General features: G+C 45.1%; 2 long non-coding RNA genes across 3 annotated transcripts in view; one reads left to right on the forward strand and one right to left on the reverse strand.

Annotated features, from left to right (window-relative positions):
- LOC141583521 (uncharacterized) overlaps positions 1–23,249 on the forward strand; it is a 221,429-nt gene extending 198,180 nt beyond the window's left edge. Inside the window, exons 3-4 of one of the 2 annotated variants that reach the window (XR_012516155.1) lie at positions 21,762–21,913; positions 22,118–23,249. This is a non-coding gene — a long non-coding RNA (uncharacterized LOC141583521). Of the gene's footprint in view, positions 1–21,761 lie in introns of both variants that reach the window. The other variant, XR_012516154.1, reaches the window with a different exon arrangement.
- Positions 16,378–21,764, reverse strand: LOC141583522 (uncharacterized). The gene is made up of 3 exons (XR_012516156.1): positions 21,629–21,764; positions 21,012–21,118; positions 16,378–16,881 (listed from the first exon to the last, which is right to left on the reverse strand). It is a non-coding gene; the product is annotated as an uncharacterized LOC141583522 (long non-coding RNA).
- Positions 23,250–24,187: the final 938 nt, after the last annotated feature.

Below are 24,187 nucleotides of genomic sequence, written 5' to 3' on the forward strand. Positions count from 1 at the left end.
CACACTGCTGATAAAGACATACCTGAGACTGGGCAATTTACAAAAGAAAGAGGTTTATTGGACTTACAGTTCCACATGGCTGGGAAGGAATCATGGCAGAAGGTGAAAGGCACATCTCATACAGCAGCAGACAAGAGAAGAACACTTGTGCAGGGAAATTCTCCTTTTTAAAACAATCAGATCTCATGAGAATTATTCATTATCATGAGAACAACACGAGAAAGACTTACCTTTATGATTCCATTATCTCTCACCAGGTCCCTCTCACAACCAGTGGGAATTATGGGAGCTACAAGATGTGATTTGGGTAGGGACAGAGATCCAAACCATATCACCTCCCCTGGCCACATTCTTCCACTGAGGCATTTTTGGTGGCAGGAAACAGAGACTCATTCACATCACTTTCAGAAAAGATGGAATGAGATGGGGACTGCCGGGACTCACGTAGAGAGAAGGTGGATGTGTGTATTAGGGTTCTCTAGAGGGACAGAAGTAATGGGGAAAAAAATGTGTGTGTGTGTGTGTGTGTGTGTGTGTGTGTGTGTGTGTTTATTAAGTATTAACTCATACTATTACAAGGTCCCACAATAGGTCTTCTGCAGGCTGAGGAGCAAGGAGAGCCAGTCTGAGTTCCAAAACTGAAAAACCTGGAGTCTGATGTTCAAGGGCAGGAACCATACAGCACAGGAGAAAGATGTAGGCTGGGAAGCCAGGCCAGTCTCTCTTTTCCCATTTTTTCTGCCTGCTTATATTCTAGCTGCGCTGGCAGCTGATTAGATGGTGTCCACTCAGATTAAGGGTGGGTCTGCCTTTTCCAGCCTACTGACTCAAATGTGAATCTCCTTCGGCAACACCCTCACAGACACATCCAGGATCAATACTTGGTATCCTTCAATCCAGTCAAGTTGACACGCAGTATTAACCATTACAGTGTGTGTCTGTGAATGCTGACCAGGGAGGTGAGAGCAGGGAGCAGCTGCTGGCCTCAGCTCTCTCCTCTAAGCATCCCTATGCTTTGTCCCCTCCTGCTCCATGCCCCAGCTGCCTCCTTGTATGCTCTGTGCATGGTTTCTGGTCTTCTCCACTCTGCCCTGCCTTGACCCTTCTTGGCCTTTTCCAACCTCATGACCTCAGCAATACCTGCCAATAGCCACAGCTGTGTAACATCCTCTAGGTGAAGGTAACAGGAGAGGGAATCTGATGGGCTCTGGCCACCTTTCCCTGCCAGGCCTCAGTCCAAACAGGTTCATGAATTGGCTGAGCTTGAGCTAGGTGCCTTTTTCTGGGCCTATTGGTTTTCTCAGAAGTGGGAGGGGAACAGAGCCACTTGGTCAAATGCAGACCCCTAAGCCGCAGGGTCTGCAGGAGGGAGGTTTCCCTGGGCTCAATCTGGGGTCAGTCTGGGCTCAGTCTGTGAAAAGCATCCTTGATTCATCTCCTAGTACCCAAGCTGGGTGATGTCGGACAGTCTGACTGACTCCCTGTCCACCCCAGTCCTTGTGAGAGGAGGTACTGGCAGGTACTGGACTCCTGCAGAGGTATCACCTATCAGATTTTGTAACCCCATGAAAGACACACTTGTGGACGTTTCTCTCATTGGAACAATCCCATCTCTAAGGCTTAGCTGGCAGAAGGGGTGTAGGAGACGCTGGCAGCCTTCCCCACTACCCAGCCACAGTGTGGTAGATGACTCCACGGGGGTTAATTGGATTCTGGCTGATGAAATCACAGCAGAGTTATGCATTGTTGAAGCTCTTCAACAGCATAACAGTTATTATTCCCTGGGCACTTCCCTGTTCCCTTCTGAGCCATTTCATTTTCTCAGTCTTGTCAGAAATAAGCATTTGCATCAACATGTCGGTGCCCCCCTTGTAATAATGCAGTAATGTTATTGTTTCCACACCACTGTTAGGATCAGTGCCACAAAGTCTGCCACACAGGCATACCCGCTCACTGGCCAAGCCCTGTCTGGGGCCGGGGCCTCACTGAGTGGTACGCCTGGGTGGAGAGGCCATCTTACTACCATGGACCTCTCCGGTGGCCGGCGGGTGACCTCCCCACCAGCATGGGTGCTTCTGTCCCCAAGACCAGGCACTAAAAGTCTAGATCTTAACCCTTGCCTTTTTTTGAGCCTGGAGAAAGCACACAATTGGTAGAAGACTGGAAACAAGGCGATCTCTTCCACACTGTTCTGGCACATTCTGGCCCTTAGTGGGAGTTCAAAGGCTCCCACAGTCCATTTCTGGAGAAGGGCACTACAGCTTCTAGCCCCTGGAGATAAGACTGAGGATCCCGGTTGGACTTCCAGCCTAGGGACAAAAGTAAAAGAAAGACCCTTGTACTGTGCCTGGGCTGCAGGGACCTGCAGAGAGCTCTGGCTACCAGCCAAGTGTGCTTGAGTGTGCTCTTCTTTCTGGCTTTGTCCCCTGTGCATAGATAGGGACCTCAGAGTGGGGCCTGCTGCTGTAGGAGCCAGATTGCCACAGATAAAGAAGCCCAAGATCCTGGCTTCTGCATCCCATTCCTTTCTCTCCTCCTCCTTCTGTCCTCCTCCTCCTCCTCTCCTCCTCCCCCTCCTTCCTCCCCCTCCTTCTCTTCCCCTCCCCCTCTTCCTCCTCCCACTCCTCCTCTTCCCCGTCCTCCTCCTCCTCCTCCCCCTCTCCCCTCATCCTCCTCCCCTTCCTCCTCCTCTCCCTCCTCCTCCTTCCCCTCCTCCCCTTCTCCTCCTCCCCCACTCCTCCCCTCCTCCTCCTCCCCTTCCTCCTCCTCCCCTTCCTCCTCCTCTCCCTCCTCCTCCTTCCCCTCCTCCCCCTCCTCCTCCTCCCCCACTCCTCCCCCTCCTCCTCCTCCCCCCCTTCTCCCCCTCCTCCTCCCCCTCCTCTTCCTCCTCCTCCCCATCCTTCCCCACCTCCCTGTCCTCCTCCCCCTCCTCCTCCCTGTCCTCCACCCCATCCTTCTCCTCCTCCCCATCCTCCTCCACCTTGCTGTTCTCCCCTCCCCCCTTCTCCTCCTTCTCCCCCTCCTCCTCCGTCTCCCCCTCCTTATCCTTCTCCCCCTCCTCCCCCTCCTCCCCCTTCTCCCCCTTCCTCCTCCTCCCCATCCCCCTCTTCTTCCTCCTTTTCCTTCCCCTCTTCTCCTCCTTCCTCCTCCCCTTCTCTTCCCCTCCTCTCCTCCTCCTCCTCTTCCTCCTCCTACTCCTTGTCTTCCTCTTCCTTCCCCTCCTCCTCTTCCCCCCCCACTCCCCCCTCCTCCTGCCTCTCCTCTCTTTCTCTGTATCTTTCCACCTTACGAACAGTTAGCCACTACTCCTTGTTCCACCTTCCTTCTGGCTTGGATAGAGTTAAAAACTAGATTACTTTCGCCATTTCTTGGACCAGTATCTTCCATTCTCATTCCTTCCCACTAGAAGGATGTTTGTCCTAGGACAATCTCTTAGAAACCACCGTCTCCTCAAATCATGCCCTTATGAAATTCAATGCCTGACCTTCAAATAATGACCTACACTTTCCGATTTTCCTCATACAGAAGTGAAATGGGTACTAAGAGATGGCTGGAGAGACACACTTTTGCTATGAATGGCCAACCGGAAATGAGGCCATCTAGGTAGCTTCTCTAGAACTGTGAGGCAGCAGATTGAAGGGGCCTGAGCACCCAGGGGTGCTGTCACCAGACATGTAGCCTTACTGTCAAGCAGTCACTCTCTGTCTTGGCACGTGGAAGGCACACTGGAGGGTTCATACAACTCTGCCGAGTACTTAATAAAGCAGCCAGTGTCAAGGGCTAGTGGCTGGAAGTACACTGGTGGTGTTATTTTTTAGCCCAGACATCTGCTCTTTCACATCAGACTAATAGAGACGAGACGGGAAGGTCACAGTGCTCTGCAGGGGAGCCATCTCCAAGGACAGGAGCTAGTCAAGGACACTTGGGCCAGGTAATCTGTTACCTCTGAGCAGCACTTAACAGTGACTAATCACCTCTATGGTTATGGATGCATTTAAAAATTTGATATTAACACCAAATACATTATTTATGACCCCAAATATGAATAATTCAGTGTGTCCACATTTAGCAGGTTTCTGCTTAAAAACCAGCTTTGCTTTGGGTCTTGGCTTGTTACATTGATCCAGAAAAAAAAAGACTAGGAAAGAAACAGCCTAGCTCATGTTCGGTGCCCAGGGAGTGTTTTCAGCCCAGACTCAGGCTGACGCAGAGAATTCACTTAGCACCTCCACTACCTTCCTTCAGTTTATTCATCCACGTAATGAAGATAATTGGGCTAGATGATCTCTAGGGCTTATTCCAGCCTTAAGATTCTGAAAAGGGGGAGAAATGAAAACTAATGTAAGTGGCAGGAAAACAATGTAATATCCATGCTCCAGAAATGGTTGACTTCACCGCCTAAATCTTCCCAGTTGTCTGAGAAATGAAGCTGGGACTGCTTGATGGCCTGGTTTCCTGGGCGTCTACATGCTTGCATCACCTAGGAATAGGTCCCACCTGCCTGTAAATGGCTTGCAATAAGGACTTATGTATCTCTGGATTCACTGTAGCACTGAGCACACTGCCCAGCACTTAGTAGGTCCTTCTATATGAATGTTAAGTGAAATAATTAATGAGGCAGATGTGAGGTGGATGTAATTCCTACCCCTTTGCCAGTTCAGTCCATTCCTATGATAGAGAAGGAAAAAATTGTCAGGTGTGGCTTTTCTAGAAGTTCAGAACTCTGTTCTTCACTACAATAGGGCCGTTTCATTCCTTTTAAGAGCAGCAGACTTACGGAAAAAAGTATTAACTGCGAAGCTTTCCCAAACTCATTCATCTTTTGCCTTTAGTTGGAGTTGAGCTGATCTCCACTCTTCCTATAAGTTAATCTTCTGTTCCTTGGCTATTGAAACAGTGGCCTGGGCAGCAGCAGGAACCTACCAGTGTGTGGCCTTGGGCAGGTCAATTCCCTAAGCCTCAATTTGCTTACTGCAAAATGAAAGGGTCCGAGATTTATAGGGGCATTTCCAATCCAAAATTCTTTATAAAAAGTGGGTGGGGAGAGAGACAATGGGACCTGCTTTGCATAACCCAGGGTTTAGTGACACCCAGATAGTAAAAAGTGGAAATTACACTCAGATAGTAAAAAGTCCTGGCTTAAATGATGGAAGAACTATGATATGACCCCCAGACTCAGTGAGCCAATTGCTCTGTCCCACGGCCAGACCCTAGCAGCCAGCAGCCTCAGATTTGGGCTGATCATCTGCGAACCCAGCAAGTGGCTGCTAAATCACACCTGCTCCTATAAAAATAACTCCATGTGCACTCCTGTGGGAGAAGGGGAGGGAGGCTGAAAGCCTCCCTTTGGATGATATCTAAGCTCTAGGCAAGAGACAACATTAGGAGTGATGGGAGTTAAAGTTGGAAGTCTCCTAGTCCAGCCAAATGTTCCCAAGTGCACCTGTTCATGTAGGAGAATGGGGAATTTTTCTATTTTAAAGATATGAGCCAATGGAGGCTCAATTACCTCTTTTGAGAGCCTGTTCTGGCTTGTGATCATGGGCACAGTTTTCTCTTAATTGAACTCTCTCTTAATGAAGCCCATTTCTTCCTCTTTCCTCTTCTGAGTTGATAGAGAGGCACTGGCCATGGCTAGAAACTGAATTTAGATTTCCCCACTTCACTTTCCAGCTTTTATTTCCCAGCGTTCCTAGCAGGGTCCCATTTTCTCCAGGAGAAAATACCCTTGTAACCTTGAGGTTAGAAGCCATTCCTCTATTTTCCACGTCTCCCCTCAGGACCATTTCAAGCGTTACACCTTCTTCTCAAAATACAGCGACCCAAGATTACCTGTACTCACCCTCTCTAGTCATATAGGTATGTTTTCTATCGCCCTGCCCCAAATTTCATGTTGGCTTTTACATAACTCCACTTCTAACTTAATTCAGTTGCTGTTTCACTGTGATTCTCAGATTGTTTTTCCCCCAGAAATGCCTGCTTTTGTTGTATGACACTAAGCTCATTTGCATGCATATGATGACACTGAGAAATAGCAGACCATGATGATAATGAAAATGAAAAGGAGATGGTGATGACATAGTATTGGTTAAGAGTGAATAGTGTTCTTGGAGTGCACTAATCCCAGAAAGCATATCATTTCATAGGAATGTACTTCAATATGTGTTTCTAGAAGATAAAGACTTTAATATGAGCACAATATAATTATTACATCTAAAAATTTCTTCAATATCGTCAAATTTCCAATCAGTACCCAATTGTCTCATAAATATTTTTCATAGTTGGTTTGTTCAAACCAGGATATAAACTAGATTGATGAATCTTTTAAATAGTTTTCTCCTTTTTTTCCTTGCAATTTGTTGTTGTTGAAGAAACTACGTCATCTGTCCTATAGAATTTGCCAAGTTTGGATTTTGCTGATTGCATCTCAAGAACATTTAATGTGTGCCTCTGCTCCCTGTATTTTGTATAAACTGGCAGTTCAATCTAGAGCTTCATCAGATTTCGGTTCAATGTTTTTCGCAAGACTGCTTTGTAGGTGAAGCTGGGCATTTCCACTGAGAGGTTCATAATGCCTAATAGCCTCTCTCTCTGAGGTCAGCAGATGCTAATAGTCATCTTCCAGACACAATGCTCTATTGCTTAACCTGGATTACCATAGTAATATAGATGGTTGCTTTGGAATTACTTGACAACTCGAATGTGTATGTCTCATGAAATTTCTTGTATGTGTTACATCACAGTTTAAAAATGTTTAAAAGAAAAATTATGGGCATTTTAATAGGCAGTAGGAAGCCCCAAGGGCTGTGTGCAGGGCAGTCCTATCCATGAGATAAAACAAGAGTGCCTAGTGCATTAAAGGTAGGCCTTAACAGCTAACATCCTAGTTTCTGAAACCCAGAGGCCAATTAAGCTGCTGGTTCGAATGAGGCAAATAGCCATAGGTTTATGCTTTGGGGTGCCTTCTCCCTAGAGTAGATTATGCTTTTGCCTCCCACAAGGACCATTTGGAAGATTCCAAGCAGCCCTAATCAGGAGATCTGTGAAAGAGCCTTCTCTGCCAGTGTTTATACTAAACAAGAGTATTCTTAAGTGGCTGTTTCCAGCAGCTAATCAGGTAGAAGTGAGCCTCCGGCCAGGGACGTTTCAACATTTTGACCAATTAATGTGTGGCCCTAGGGAGACTCCCAGACAGGAGAGAGGGTGAGGTCTTGCAGAGTCAACTACCCTCAGCGCCCTCAACTATAAAATGGGAGAAATAACAGTACCTATCTCCTAGTGTTGTTTTGATGACTGAATGAGCCTATGGTTGCAAATGAGCAGGCACGCAGGCATGCAGTAAGGAACCAATAAATGTTGGCTATTCTTGTTATACAGTTCCTGAAACCTGTGGCATTGCTTCTACATCTACAGAGTAGCCAATCTTGACATACAGTGTTAAGAAATATCAATTGATGAAGACAGTATTTAAAAATGCCACTTTCTTAGATCTATGAAGGGACTTGGCTATGACATCAATGTGAGTCAAGTGATTTCATTTTTCTAGTAAGGAGATTTTGTATATTCGGGAAACGGGTGAACTTTCCGAGAGTCAAGCAAGACATAAATTATAATGATCACACTGATTGCCAGTCTGTTCCTTTGACCCTTAGCCAGAACCCTGCCAATGCCCCATGGGAATTGTAAAGTCATTAGAAACAAAGATATAATTAACATCCAAAACAGGCAAGGAGACAAGTTGTCAAACTTTGTGATCTCCAAATGACCGAGAGGCTAAAATCACTGAAGAGAAAATTAAAACACAAAAGCCAAATTTGCCTGACTTTGTCCTTTACTTTGGTTTAATGAGGGCCTGGCTTGAAGCTCACTGATGAAGATGGGACAGCATGATGGGCTGAGAGCATCTCTAAAATTAGGTTCCTCTTTCTGTTTAGAAATGATTTCCAAATAAGGCATTTTCCAGGACTCTTAACGTTTCCATACAGGCAGTGATCCATCCCACAAACATGTATTGAGCATGTACAGTACAGGTGTAGTGTGAGATCCTGAAGAGCCGGTAATAAACAAGACAGACTGGAGTCTGGCCTTAGCGGACTTACATTGTAGTGGTAGAGACAAATAAATGAGCCATTACAGTAGGAGGAGAGGTTATATAACTTTAAGACATCCCAGTCTAAATAATAATATCCAAAAAGCAGTTTACAGGTCACCAGACAAGGATTTCACAAGAATGGATACCATTTCCACTCCTAACTGCTGTGGTCTTCCTCTAGTTTTTCATCATTTGGTACCTAGACTCTTAACACGTCTCCCTAATAATAGAGTCCTCTTCCCAAAAGACTACTTTTATCATGTCATATCCCTGCTCAAAAATATTTTGAGACTTTCCATGTGGACAAGGTCATGTGTAAATTCTTCAGGCTGGGTCTTGAAACTTGAGTACAGTTTTACAAGTAGATATGGGAGGTGGGGGTAGGGGAGTAGATTCATTGCAAATGGTTGGAGCAGGGAGTACATGGGGAAGGAACATTACCAAATAAGACAGATGGAGTCAGTGACCTTTTCCATTCTCTCTTTTCTTGGTGAGCTGTTGGTATCTTCTGAGCTTCTGCACCTGCCCCAAGAGCCTGGAGGGACCAGGCCTGCACTAGATATACCAGAACTAAGATTGGTTGGTTCCTCCTTCATGTTGATACTCACAGCTCAGACGAATATGAAAATTACACAGAGCCTGTGTATCAGTTATGAACAATAATAGTGGCCCTAGTTAATGAATGTCATGCAAGGACTGAAGGATAATTAATGCTAAGAAACCAAAGAAAAGAAATTTTAACCAGAGTAGGTTAAATCTGTCCTGAGCAGGAAGTATGACTCCACAATTCCAATGGCTTTTTTATGTTTTATGTCACATTCTCCAAACTTAAAATATCAACTGTCGGAGCACTTATCACACTGCATTTTAATTACATGTCTCCTTACTATCTCTCGTCTACCAGACTGTGGTGGCATCTTCTTCAGGAACAGTCTTTTACTCATTTCTTAAACAAAGCAGCTGGCACAAAGTCCAGCACACAATAGACACTCAATAAATGGTAAGTGAATTCTGTCCCGTTGCCTTACAAAGTCATTTCCGAGAACCTGGGACCATGGTAATTTGTCTTTTCTCTGAAGTTTCAGGGTACTGATCTGTCCTATTCATACATTTTCTGAAATTGCCTTACAACTTTTAAATGAATTCTAAAAGTTCATTGGAATATTCTGTTCACAGAAAAAAAAAAGTTATAAAGGCTGTCATTGCCTACACTAGTCCACAAATCTTATTTTTAAACAATCATATTTGACTGAGCCAACACTTATTAAAAATGTTCTATGTGCTGGGTGCTAGAATAGACACTGGAAATAAAACAGCAGTTGGGCCCTGTCTTCAAGGAAACTAAAGATCCAGAGCAGATAAATGATGATAGCACAGGATGAGGCACAGAGGAGGAAGTTTTTACCCTGGTGGTGGTCACAAAACCTTCCCAGGGAAAGTGACATCTGAGTAAGGTTTTTGTTTGTTTGTTTGTTTGTTTGTTTGTTTTTGGAGACGGAGTTTCGCTCTTGTTACCCAGGCTTGATGGAGTGCAATGGCACGATCTCGGCTCACCGCAACCTCTGCCTCCTGGGTTCAGGCAATTCTCCTGCCTCAGCCTCCTGAGTAGCTGGGATTATAGGCACACGCCACCATGCCCAGCTAATTTTTTGTGTTTTTAGTAGAGACGGGGTTTCACCATGTTGACCAGGATGGTCTCGATCTCTTGACCTCGTGATCCACCCGCCTCAGCCTCCCAAAGTGCTGAGATTACAGGCGTGAGCCACCGCTCCGACCTGAGTAAGGTTTTAAAAGATAAGTAACTTTTTTGGGGGGACTGGTTCTCACTCTGTTGCTCAGGCTGGAGTACAGTGTTATTATGATCATAGCTTACTGCAGACTCAAACTCCCACTCAAATGAATCCCCCACTTCAGCCTTGTTAGTTGCTGAGACTACAGCCATGTGCCACCCCACGCCTAACTTTTCAAAATACTTTTCTAAAGACAATATCTCACTATGTTGCTGAGGTTGGTTTTGAACTCCTAGGCTCCAGTAATCCTCCAGCCTCAGCCTCCCAAAGCACTAGGATTACTGAAAGATGAATTAGAGTTCAGCCAGGTGGTAAGGTTGCAAAGGAATAAACTCTGGCAGAAGCATGAGAGACAGAGAGGCCTGAGATGCTTCAGAGTCTCGGTGGCAGAGAAGGGAAGTGCCTGGGGACCAGGGAGCTGACTTAAGCTTCTGGCCTGTGAGCAGACAATCACAGAGAGCCTTTAAGACATGAAAGAACTTGAACTTTATTCTGCAGGTGATGGGGCACTTCAGGCAGTTGAGATGAATCCGGTCCAGTCGCAGACCAGAGCATAGGTTGTGGGTGCAGCAACCAGTGGCGGAGTCCAGGCAGAAGACACTGCATAGCCTTGGTGAGACATAGTGGACGTTGGAACAAAGGTCATCCAAGCTTTCCTAAGCGTTTCTATTTGCCCCAGTTGCCTTTTTCTCCACTTCTTTGCTCTCATATTCTCCAAAAGAATGGGCAGTGGGTCATGGGCTCCAGCAATGTAAGGAGCATTTGTGTTAAAGTGTAGACGTGGACATTTGCAAGATTGCCATCTATTAGTAGAGCTCCCTTGAGTACATCTTTTTTTTTTTTTTATACTTTAGGTTCTGAGGTACATGTGCAGATCATGCAGGATTGTTGCATAGGTACACACATGGCAATGTGGTTTGCTGTCTCCATCCCCCATCACCCAAATCTGGCATTTCTTGCCATGTTATCCCTCCCTGATCTCCCTACCACCCCTCCGCTGTCCCTCCCTTGGCCCCCACAACAGATCCCAGTGTGTGATGCTCCCCTCCCTGTGTCCCTGTGTTCTCATTGTTCAATATCTGTCTATGAGTGAGAACATGTGGTGTTGGATTTTCTGTTCTTGTGTCAGTTTGCTGAGAATGATGGTTTCCAGATTCATCCATGTTCCTAAAAAGGACACAAACTCATCATTTTTTATGGCTCCATAGTATTCCATGGCATATATGTGCCACATTTTCCTTTTCCAGTACATTATCGATGGGCATTTGTGTTGGTTCCAGGTCTTTGCTATTGTAAACAGTGCCGCTATGAACATATGTATGCATGTATCTTTATAATACGATTTATAATCCTTTGGGTATATACCCAGTAATGGGATTGCTGGTCAAATGGAATTTCTGTTTCTAAATCCTTGAGGAAGTGCCACACTGTCTTCCACAGTGGTTGAACTACTTTACACTCCCACCAACAGTGTAAAAGTGTTCCTATTTCTTTACATCCTCTCCAGCATCTGTTGCCCCCAGATTTTTTAATGATTGCTATTCTAATTGGTGTGAGGTGGTATCTTAGTGTGGTTTTTATTTGCATTTCTCTAATAATCAGTGATAATGAGCATTTTTTCATGTTTGTTGGCCTCATATATGTCTTCTTTTGAAAAGTGTCTGTTCATATCCTTCACCCACTTTTGGATGAGTTTTTTTTTTTCTTGTAAATCTGTTTTAGTTCTTTGTAGATTCTGGATATTAGCCCTTTGTCAGATGGGTAGACTGCAAAAATGTTTTCCCATTCTGTTGGTTGCCACTGTACTCTAATCATTGTTTCTTTGGCTGTACAGAAGCTCTGGAGTTTAATTAGGTCCCATTTGTCTATTTTGGCTTTTGTTGCCAATGCTTTTGGTGTTTTTGTCATGAGGTCCTTGCCTATGCCTATGTCCTGAATGGTTTTGCCTAGATTTTCTTCTAGGGTTTTTATGGTATTAGGTCTTATGTTTAAGTCTTTAATCCATCTGGAGTTAACTTCAGTGTAAGGTGTCATGAAGGGGTCCAGTTTCTGCTTTCTGCACGCTGCTAGCCAGTTTTCCCAACACCATTTATTAAACAGGAAACCCTTTCCCCATTGCTTTTGTCAGGTTTGTCAAAGATCACATGGTTGTAGATATGTGGTGTTGCCTCCAGGACCTCTGTTCAGTTCCATTGGTCTATAGCTCTATTTTGGTACTAGTGCCATGCTGTTTTGATTACTGTTGCCTTGTAGTATAGTTTGAAATCAGGTAGCATGATGTCTCTGGCTTTGTTCTTTTTGCTTAGGATTGTCTTGGCTATGCAGGCTCTCTTTTGGTTCCATATGACATTTAAGGTGTTTTTTTCCAGTTCTGTGAAGAAGGTCATTGATTGCTTGATGGGGATAGCTTTGAATCTATAAATTACTTTGGGCAGTATGGCCATTTTCACAATACCGATTCATCCTAACCATGAGCATGGAATGTTTCTCCATCTGTTTGTGTCCTCTCTTATTTCGTTGAGCAGTGGTTTGTAGTTCTCCTTGAAGAGGTCCCTTACATCCTTTGTTAATTGTATTCCTAGGTATTTTATTCTCTTTGTAGCAATAGTGAATGGGAGTTCACTCATGATTTGGCTCTATTAGTCTGTTATTGGTGTATGGAAATGCTTGTGATTTCTGCACATTGATTTTGTATCCTGAGACCTTGCTGAAGTTGTTTATCAGTTTCAGGAGATTTTGGCCTAAGACAATGGGGTCTTCTAAATATACAACCATGTCATCTGCAAGTAGAGACAATTTGACTTCCTTCTTTCCTGATTGAATACCCTTTATTTTTCTTGCCTAGTTACTCTGGCTAGAACTTCCAATACTATATTGAATAGGAGCGGTGAGAGAGGGCATCCTTGTCTAGTGCCAGATTTCAAAGGGAATGCTTCCAGCTTTTGCCCATTCAGTATGATAGTGGTTGTAGGTTTGTTGTAAATAGCTTTTATTATTTTGAGATACATTCCTTTGATACCTAGTTTATTGAGAGTTTTTAGCATAAATGTTGAATTTTGTCGAAAGCCTTCTCTGTATCTATTGAGATAATCATGTGGTTTTTGTCTTTGGTTCTGTTTATGTGGTGGATTACATGTACAGATTTGCATATTTTGAACCAGCCTTGCATCCCTAGGATGAAGCCTACTCGATCGTGATGGATAAGCTTTTTGATGTGCTGTTGCATTTGGTTTGCCAGTATTTTATTGAAGATTTTTGCATCTATGTTCATCATGGATATTGGCCTGAAGTTTTCTTTTTTTGTTGAATCTCTGCTGTGTTTTGGTATCAGGATGATGTTGGTGTCATACAATGATTTGGGAAGGAGTCCCCTTTTGTATTGCTTGGAATAGTTTCAGAAGCAATGGTACCAGCTCCTCTTTGTACTTCTGGTAGAGTTCAGCTGTGAACCCGTCTGGACCTGGACTTTTTTTGGTTGGTAGACTATTGATTGCTGCCTCTACTTCAGCCCTTGTTATTGGTCTATTCAGGGTTTCGAATTCTTCCTGGTTTAGGCTTGGGAGGGTGCAAGTCTTCTTCCTGGTTTAGGCTTGGGAGGGTCCAGGAATTTATCCATTTCTTCCAGGTTTACTGGTTTATGTGCATAGAGCTGTTTGTAGTAATCTCTGATGGTAGTTTGTATTTCTGTGGAATTGGTGGTGATATCCCCTTTTTCATTTTTTATTGCATCTATTTGATTCTTCTCCCTTTTCTTTTTTAGTAATCTGGCTAGTGGTCTATTTTGTTGATCTTTTCAAAAAACCAGCTCCACTCCTGGATTTATGGATGTTTTGAAGGGTTTTTCGTGTGTCTATCTCCTTCATTTCTGCTCTGATCTCAGTTATTTCTTATCTTCTGGTAGCTTTTGAGTTCTTTTTTGATCTTGCTCCTCTAGCTATTTGAATTTTGATGATATTGTGTTGAGTTTATGAATTTTGATGATATTGTGTTGAGTTTAGATCTTTCCTCTCTTCTCTGGTGGGCATTTATTGCTTTGAATTTTCCTCTAGACGCTGCTTTAAATATGTCCCAGAGATTCTGGCACATTGTGTCTTCGTTCTCACTGGTTTCAGAGAACATCCTTATTTCTTCCTTCATTTCATTGTTTATCTAGTTAACATTCAGGAGCAGGTTGTTTGGTTTCCATGATGTTTTGCAGTTTTGAGTGCTTTTCTTAATTCTGAATTCTAATTTGATTACCCTGTGGTCCAAGAGACTGTTTGTTATGATTCCTGTTCTTTTGCATTTGCTGAGGAGTTACTTACTTCTGATTACGTGGTCAATCTTAGAGTAGGTGCAATGCAGTGCTAAGAATAATGTATACTCTGTAGATTTGGGGTGGAGATTTCTGTAAATGTCTATTAGGCATGTGTGGTCCAGATCTGAGTTCATGTCCTGGATATCCTTGTTAATTTTCTGTCTCATTGATCCGTCTAATATTGACAATGGAGTGTTAAAGTCTCCCTCTATTATTGTGTGGGAGTCTAAATGTCTTCATAGGTCATTAAGAACTTGCTTTATGTACTTGGGTGCTCCTGTATTTGGTGCATATATATTTAGGATAGTTAGCTCTTCTTGATGCACTGATCCTTTTACCATTATGTAATGCCCTTCTTTGTCTCTCTTAATTTTTATTGGTTTAAAGTCCATTTTATCAGAGACTAGGATTGCAGCTCCTGCTTTTTGCTCTCCATTTGCTTGATAAATCTTCCTCCATCCCTTTATTTTGAGCCTATGTGTATCCTTGTACATGAGATGGGTTTCCTGAATACAGCACACTGATGGGTCTTGACTTTTTATCCAATTTGCCAGTCTGTCTCATTTGATTGGGGCATTTAGCCTATTTAAATTTAAGGTTAATATTTTTATGTGTGCGTTTGATCCTGCCATTTTGATGCTAGCTGGATGTTTTGCCCATTAGTTGATGCATTTTCTTCACTGTGTTGATGGTCTTTACCATTTGGTACGTTTTTTGAGTGGCTGGTACTGGTTGTTCCTTTCCTTGTTTAGTGCTTCTTTCAAAAGCACTTTTAAGGCAGGCCTGGTGGTGACAAAATCTCTCAGCAATTGCTTGTCCATAAAGGATTTTCTTTCTCCTTTGCGTATGAAGCTTAGTTTAGCTGGATATGAAATTCTAGGTTGAAAGTTCTTTTCTTTAAGGATGTTGAATATTGGCCCCCACTCTCTTCTGGCTCGTAGGATTTCTGCTGAGAGATCCGCTGTGAGTCTGATGGGCTTCCCTCTGTGCGTAACCTGACCTATGTCTCTTGCTGCCCTTAGCATGTTTCCTTCATTTCAACCCTAGTGAATTTGATGATTATGTGCCTTGGGGTTGCTCTTCTTAAGGAATATCTTTGTGGTGTTCTCTGTATTTCCTGAATTTGAATATGGGCCTGCCTTGCTAGGTTGGGGAAGTTCTCCTGGATAATATTCTGAAGAGTGTTTTCCAGCTTGGATTCATTCTCTCCGTCACATTCAGGTACACCTATCAGATGTAAATTAGGTCTTTTCACATAATCCTATGTTCTATGGAGGCTCTGTTCATTTCTTTTCACTGTTTTTTTCTCTAATCTTGCCTTCTTGTTTTATTTCATTGAGTTGATCTTCAGTCTCTGATATCCTTTATTCTGCTTGGTCGATTTGGCTATTGAAACTTGTGTATGCTTCACAAAGTTCTTGTGCTGTGTTTTTCAGCTCCATCAGGTTGTTTATCTTCTTCTCTAAGCTGTTTATTCTAGTTAGCATCTCATCTAACTTTTTTCTAGGTTCCTAGTTTCTTTGCATTGGGTTAGAACATGTTCTTTTAGTTCTGAGAAGTTTGTTATTACCCACTTTCTGAAGCCTGTTTCTGTCAATTCATCAGATTCATTCTCTGTCCATCTTTGATTCCAATTGGTGAGGAGTTGTGATCCCTTGGAGGAGAAGGAGACATTCTGGTTTTTGGTGTTTTCATCCTTTTTGTGCTGGTTTCTTCCCATCTTAGTAGATTTATCTACTGTGGTCATTGGTGACTTTCAGATGAGGTCTCTGAGTGAATGTCCCTTTTGTTGATGTTGAAGCTATTTCTTTCTGTTTCTTAGTTTTCCTTCTAACAGGCCCCTCTGCTGTAGGACTGCTGGAGGTCCACTCCAGATCCTGCTTGCCTGAGGATCTCCCACAGGGGCTGCAGAACAGTAAGGGTTGCTGCTGGCTTCTTCTTCTGTTATCTTCATCTGAGAAGGGTACACACCATATGTCAGCCTGAGCTCTCCTTTATGAGGTGTCACTTTGTGTATATGGGGGTCGGGGAGCTGCTTGAGGAGACAGTCTGTTTCTTATAGGAGCTCAAGTGCTGTGCTGGGAGCTCTGTTGGCAGGTACCTTTAAGTCTGCTGCAGTGGAAATCATTGTAAGGGTTATTGCTGAGTTTAAAAAGAGGAAACTGAGGCCAGCACAAGAAGAGTAAATGCTAATTTATTAAGCTTCCAGGCGAGGTTCCTTGATCCTGGGGAAAGAGGCCAGGAAAGTCACACCTGACTCTTCTGGGTTGGGGTTTTATAGGGAGTGAAGGCATTTGTTTGGTTGCAGGGGAACAGGTCGTAGTCAGGGCAGGCTGCTATTGGTAGGTAGGCAGGATTTTCCATCGGCAGGCTAGGTGCCGAGTGCAGGGCTTAGTGTTGAGTGCAGAGGGGTTTTCCAAGGTGGGCTAGGTGCTGAGTGCAGAGGGGTTTTCCAAGGTGGGCTAGGTGCCGAGTGCAGAAGTGGGCATGTCCGAGCTCCCGGTGGGGCAACTGGCCTTACATTCCGACCCTTTTGAGGATATAGGACGCCACTTCTTTCTGGCTACTTCCTGCTGGATAGGGGCTGAGTGAGGGGGAATGGTCAGCTGGCTGGTGCCTCGGTTGGGAGTTGGACATAGGGGTGAAGCAGCATCTGGTGTACAGCCACCCTGGAAATTTCCCTTATATGAGCTTGTAGAAACCTGAGGACAAAAGGGGCTAGCATTAGCAAAAGACAAACAATGATAATGGGGATGATAACAGGAGCCAGCCAGGTGAGCACGGGGGAATGCCACCAGGTAAGAGAAGAGCCCAGTGCATTTTGTTTTCTTTGGAGGTCTTCTTGGAGGCAATAGAGAGTGCTGACATTCTCTTCTACTAGACCCGTTTCATTGATGTAATAGCAACACTGCTTCTGAAGAAACAAACAGGTACCTCCTTTTTCTGCCGTTAACAGGTCTAGGGTCAATTGGTTTTGGAGAGTTACCTGAACCAGTGACGTGATTTGTTGTTGGAGGGATGCCAGAGAGGTGGCTGATGCTTCAGTGGCTACACAGAGCTTGTCTTCAAGCTGAGCAGCTGAAGTGACACTGTAGCCTATTGCTCCACTTCCTATCCCAGCAGCCACTAGAGAGGATGCTAAGGAGAGGCCAGCTACTATCAGGAGGAAGACAGCTCATTTGTTTTGGTGAGTAGGGGAAGGTGTGATGAGGGATAGAAGCTCAGCTTGCCCATATACCTGTGACTGTGGGACCAAAGTGACAGGCACACAAGGGAAGGGAAAGGAGGCATTAATAACTTTGGTTAGCATCCCATTACACCAAAAGTATCCTCCTGGAGGCATGTAAAGGGAGGATTTTACTTTTACTGTAGTGTTGCAGCTGGAGCTCTTGGCTGTTCCGTAGCAGAGAAAGAGATTTTGAAAGTGCACCTTGAATTGAACAGCGGGATATCTGTTAAGGTGGTATTAGGTCAGTCTCTCTCTCTCTCTCTCTCTCTCTCTCTCTCTCTCTCCCTCCCTCCCTCCCTCCCCCTCTCCTTGAACAGCGGGATATCTGTTAAGGTGGTATTAGGCCTGCCTCTCTCTCTCCCTCCCTCCCTCCCCCTCTCCCCCTCTCCTTGAACAGCGGGATATCTGTTAAGGTGGTATTAGGCCTCTCTCTCTCTCTCTCCCCCTCTCTTTTTCTCTCTTTCTCTCTCTCTCTTTCTCCCTCTTTTTCTCTCTCTCTTCATACCTGCTTAATTGTTGTAGACTTGATGAGAGAAAGAGGAGCTGCACAAAGTGGTATAATGCCTTAGGCTTTATATGTAAGGACTGGTGGATTTTAGCAATAATTTTAGGGGCTTGTTCCCGTGGAAGGGCAATTTTGTTGTTTAAGAAGATCCAGCCCTGATTAGACTCAGTTCCCCACCCCCCTTAATATGAGGGCCTGATTTTCTGATGGTGAGTAAACTGGCGACGTGGCCATGGTGAGGAACAAGACCAGAGTGGGGGCTAGCCTGGTACTGGTCAAGGATTTCGCTGCTGCATCTGCCCTTGCATTGCCCCGGGAAACAGCATCCTGCTGGGCCTGGTGCCCTCGGCAGTGGATGACAGCGACTTCTTTGGGCAGTGATAGGGCCTGCAGGAGATCAGAGATTTGGGTAGCATTAATTACTGGGGACTCTTTTGTAGTAAGGAATCCCTGCTCTTTCCAGAGGGCAAAGTGGCAGTGGGTAATAAGAAAAGCATACTTTGAGTCAGTACAGATATTTGCTCACTTTCCCTGTGCTAACGTGAGAGCTCGGATTAAGGCAATGAGTTCCGCCTTTTGCGATGTGGTTCTATTGGGGAGGCGGCGTGCCTCGAGAGTGGCTGAATCTGTAACTACTGAATAGGCTGCTTTTCCCCGCCCCTCGGCTGTCACTATTGAACTCCCATGTACAGAAAAGGTAAGGTCTGGGTTAGGTAGGGGGAGATCAGACAAGCCCTCTTGAGGTTTAATAAGTGCCTCTATTAGTTTAGGACAGAAATGGGCTGGGGAGGGGGAATGGGATGGAAGGGGAAGCAGAGTAGCTGGGTTGAGTGGAGAAGTAGGATGAAGGCTGACTGTGGGACTTTTAATAAAGAGTAGATGAAACTCCTGTAGGTGAGAGGGTTCTAGGTGAGCAAGAGATTTGTGAGAGAGTAAACACTGAGATGGGCTGGCCTAAGGTATGCTTTAGGGATTTCTTGGTGAGTTCTGTTGCTGCCCTCAGGGCTTGCAGGCAAGGCTGCCATTCCCTGACTGTGGAGTTGTTTTGATAAGTAGGCTACTGGGCAATACTTGGGGGCCCAGGGGTTGGGTTAAGACCCCAGCCGCAATCCCCCGTTTTGCATCAGTGAACAAATGGAAGGGGTGGCTGAGATCTGGCAGTTGGAGTGGGGGTGCTGTGGATAAGGCAGTTTGTAGGGTTTTAAAAGCTTGCTTTACTACCCCAGGATGGGAGAGGGTTCCCATGGGTGTGTCTTTAGCAGCTGCATACAGAGGTTTAGCTACAAAGGCAAAATTAGGTATCCAGTGGTGGAAGAATCCTACAAACCCTAAAAAGGAAAGAATTTGGTCAGCCGTCTCTGGAGGCTGTAGCAAAAGGAGTGCCTTTTGGCGATTTGTTGTTAGGCTTTTAGTTGTAGGGGTGAGGCAAATGCCTAAGTAGACTACCGAGGTGACTGATAACTGTGCCTTGGAGGGAGATTCTAGAAAGTTAAGGCGAGTGGCAGTATGTTGCTGAGACAGGGAGAGGGAAGGGCTACAAAGTAACAGGTTGTCTACATACTGAAGAAGGAGACTGGATTGAAGGGGGCAGGAGCTAAGATTAGCTGCTAAGACTTGTCCAAAAATATGGGGGCTGTCTCTGAATCCTTGGGGCAGGACTGTCCAGGTGAGCTGTTGTGACAGGTTGGTGTCTGGATCAGTCCAGGTGAAGGCAAAGAGAAAGTAAGACTCAGGGTGCAGGGGAATGGTAAAGAAGGCATCTTTGAGGTCAAGAACTGTAAAATAGAAGGCAGTGGAGGGAATTCTGGATAATAGGGTGTATGGGTTGGGGACTACAGGGTGGAGGGGTACCACTGCCTCGTTGATAAGGCATAGGTCCTGAACTAGGCGCTAGTCACCGGATGGCTTCTGGACCAGCAAGATAGGAGTATTACAGGGGGAACTGGTGGGGATAAGGAGTCCTTGGGCTAGGAGTTGGGTGATGATAGGCTTTAGGCGTGGTTGGGGCAGGCTGCTATTGGTAGGTAGGCGGGATTTTCCAACAGCAGGCTGTGTGCCGAGTGCAGAGGGGTTTTCCAAGGTGGGCTAGGTGCTGAGTGCAGAAGTGGGCGTGTCCGAGCTCCCGGCGAGGCAACCGGCCTTATAGTCATAACTGCCTCTTTTTCCAGGTGCTCTGACCTAGGAAGGTTGCCTTTATTTATAAGTTCCTGACATGCTGCTGCCTTTTTTCAGAGATGCCCTGCCCCACACAGAGTAGTCTAGTCACAGTCTGCCAGCAGAGGTGTTGCTGAGCTGCCACAGGCTCTGCCCAGCTGCTGTGTGAACTGTCTCAGTATGGGCAGACTGCCTTAGTAGTTGCAGATGCCCTTCCCCTGCACTGAGCTGGACCACCCCAGGTCCAGCTGCGCTTGCTGTGAAACTCTCAATCCAGAGCTTTTCAGATTGCTTGCTTTGTGGGGGTGGTACCCACTGAGCCAGATTGCCTGGCTCCCTGTCTTACCCACCTCCCTTTCAATGGAATGGGCAGCTTTGTCTCCCAGGCACCAGTTGAAATGGCTGCCAAAATCTGTGTGAGTTTCTGTGCACCTACCCGCGGCATTAGCCACACTGAAAACTCGTGGCACTTTTCGGGCTGGGAATCTCCTGGTCTGTGGGCCGTGAAAATTTGTTTGGAAATGCGGTGAACACTTATCTTCTATGTTGTTTTTGCTGGGAACTGTACTCCAGAGCTGTTCCTATTCAGCCATCTTAGATCAATCCCAAGTACATCTTATCTTCCACTAACACCATAAAGCACTTGAGGGTAAATGTTGCATCTTGCAGATCTCTCTACCACTCTTCCATTCAGCCTCGAGAACAGTGTCCTGCATTGTGTTTAAGCCATTGAAGGTTGGTGAATTCAAATGTATTGATTAATCTATACATTTGGTCACAATATTTACTTGGGGGGGGACAGTCAGTATCATGTGAACATTGTTTACTGCTGATGTGTTGTAGACAAACAAATACCAATTAAAATCACAAAAGTGAACAATTCTAGTCTAAAGATGACATGGCATTAAATCATAGAGTTTAGCCCAGATGATGCTGATCCTCACCTTGGTCTTGATTCACTTCCACTGCCCAGCCATGGGTTCAGTTAATTTCCTCAAGATTCAGATGAGGCTCTGGCTCCCGTTTACTTAAGTAGCAGCTCCTGTGAACCCTTAGAGTAAGAAACAAGTGATGGGCAAGTTATGATTAATAAACTCATGGCTGACAATCACACAATGATTTTCCTTTTTGAAATTCAGTGAGAATTTCCCAATATGTTATCCAGGATTTCTAATCACCGGAAATTTCCAAAATAGCAAATCAAATTAAAATTCATTGACTCTCTCTGAGAATTTAGGAGCACTTTGGGGCCCTCAATAAGAGCCCAGTTTTCACTGTTCTGTGGGTGGGTGTGGCAAACCCACACTCCCTGCAGAATCTTGAAACTGAAAGCTGTATCAACAGGAGGTTTGCTGGGTGTTGGACATAACTGATAAAGAGAGTTATCTTGCACGTATTCATGTGACCCACACCTATTGGGTGACAGTGTGTTTTAGGCACCCAAAGGCAAACCAAAGAAATAATACAAAGAAGGCTGCCTGAGTCAGATCCGGGTTGACTCTGAGTTGACTATGTAGCCAACAGTTTAATGGCTTAACCTTTTTGAGCCTTGGTTACTTACCTGCAAAATGTGGACAATAACATTCTTTTCTGGGTTGTGATTAGAGTTATGAATCATGATATGTAAATGGCCTTGCATAGCACCAATATCATAGGTGTTCATATAAACTGAGATCTCCTCTCCTTCTTTGTAGGTATCTTAAAATCCACAAGTGAATACAAATATCAAATAACGAGAGAATTACCTAAAAGCAGAGTAAAATGCTGCATTAATTTATAGCACACTGCTCAGCATCAAACAAGAGAGCCTGCAGCTGTCTAGAGAGAAACTGCTCAGATATTCAAGGTAATTTTGCAAAAATCCACTCTAAACAAGTGTTGACATAAATTCATCTTTAGCTGAGCTGTAGCTTTGTGGCACTTTAAAAAATCTGTAATATTAAAAGTAAATTAAATAGTGCATATGACTAGGCATTGAAGGTGTTTAGGGAGTAATTTCACAGTTGACAACTCAAGCCTTCCTGTCTGATGAAAATTCACATTTTCCCAGGAGTGGAGGAGCAGAGTCACAGGAATTGGCGAGGAGGAGACAAGGACACAGGAAGTGTGACCTGGTTTGGGAAGGTGAGAATGTGGACTGGGGGCTTTGACACACGCCTTCCTTTGAAGATCCCTACATGAGGATGGATGTCAGTTTCTGAGCCTTCATTTAGCCAAGTGAACAGACACTCTTGGCTACAGAATCTGGGTCAGGAAATGTGGGTTAGCCTCCTAGTTTCTCTGCAATCCTTCAGGGTAACTCATCTGGAGGTGCAGGTGGCTGTGGGGCTCCCTAGGATGCCAGGGACCTCCCACTTATCCTCCCACCCCACCGCCATGTTGCTATCCTCTTCACCACCACCACCCTCTCCTGCCCCTATTCCCATCACCTACCCTCTTGTGTCCTCAAAGGTCACTAGTGCACATGTGGTAGGCTTTGGAGTGAATGTCAGAAGATAGAGCTTCTGCTTCTCCACAGAGAGATGAACAATGAGCTACCTCTCCAGCCACAAGGAGGGATTCAGGTCCAGCTGAGCTTTCCCTGTGCTCTTGTCTGTCCATCCATAGGATAGGACTTGGCAGAAACAGAGTCCAGGGCCCTTCTGTGTTATCAGTGAGAGGCTGGTCACTGGACATGCTTCTCATCCAAGGGAAAGAGTTGAATCACGCTGTGTGTCAGCCATCCTGAGGAGAGAGCCAGAAACCTAAAGTTAAGGTAGAGTGGACAGAAACCAAATGGGACCAGCCCGGAGCCAGGGGAGGACAGAACCACAGTTGGTGATGAGAAGGGAGCCAAGGCACGCAGGAGTCATCAGCCTAGAGCAGCTTTGACAAATCTCACCAAGTTGCTGTTGACCCAGCTGCACAGGCTGTCACTCTAGTGGCTTGCCTGCAGGAGGCAAGCCAAGGCAACACTGGCAGTCTGTGTCTGTGGTCAGAGCAAACCCACCTGGCCACAGGAACAAGATTAACAGTCTTCTAGTGCTTAGAACCTGAGAATTCACAAAGCATTTAACATCCACTATGATATTCAAGCCTTGTGAAAACCCACTGTTAGTACCCATTTTGTAGCTGCAGGATAATAAAGATAAGAGACTTGCCTCAGGCCACTCAGCTCTTAAGTTTTGGAGCCTGGTCTTGTCCTACCCTTCCTATATATTCTATATTGGATCTGTGAGACTGGTTGTATCCACACCATGTTTCATTCAATCTAGCTTCAGTGGAAAGCTGGAACTACTCATTACTTTTGTTTCACAGGCTGAATGACAGTCTTGCTGGGTAGTGATCTAATAATTAGGCATTATCTTATTTTTGATTTCGCCTGTCCCATCCAGATCTGGGAGGCCGCAGTGTCTCTGAGGACAGGGTATAGCCCATTCTGACCACTCATCCTCCACCTGTGCAGTGACCTAACTGCACCTGGTGACCCTCATCCTTCCTCCACATATATCCAAACTGCATTTTATTTTCCCAGTTTGCTGTGCTTTAGCATGGCTGTTCATTTCCTGCTTAACAACACTTGGCTCTAAGAGGAAATGTGGCATGCGTTTTAACAGCTCTCCTATTATTGGATAATCACCTGTATGAAATCTCAACAAATCTAGGTAGCAATCAATCTGTAGTTAATTAATATAAAGCAACCAGTCCCATTAAATCCACATGTTGCAACTGACACAGTTGGTTGACTAAATATCAGTGCCATTTATAAGAACATCCTTCTTGGGATCATCCTGGACTTAAAAATATTTTTCATTAACTAGCTGGTATTTAACAGAAATTAATTGTTGGTGGGAGGGGTAGAGGAGGGGGTGGTGCGGGGAGTGAGGGGCACACATTCCCAGAGGAGAGCAGAGGACAGGGACAGGTAGGCACATGTCCAGATTGCGCTCAGAGTCGATGAGGGGGCTCGCTCCAGCCTGCCCTCTCTCTGCGGGACTTGGAGATAGCCTCCCACACAGTGCAGAGGTGACTTGGCTGGGGACCCCGACCCAGCTAGAGGGAAAAGATGCCATTCCACCATGTGACCGCCAGCTTGTTATACAAGGGGAATTAAGTCCACCAATCACTCTCTGCTGGCAGT

Source organism: Saimiri boliviensis, chromosome 2 (genome assembly GCF_048565385.1).
Source record: "Saimiri boliviensis isolate mSaiBol1 chromosome 2, mSaiBol1.pri, whole genome shotgun sequence".
Lineage (NCBI taxonomy): Eukaryota > Metazoa > Chordata > Mammalia > Primates > Cebidae > Saimiri > Saimiri boliviensis.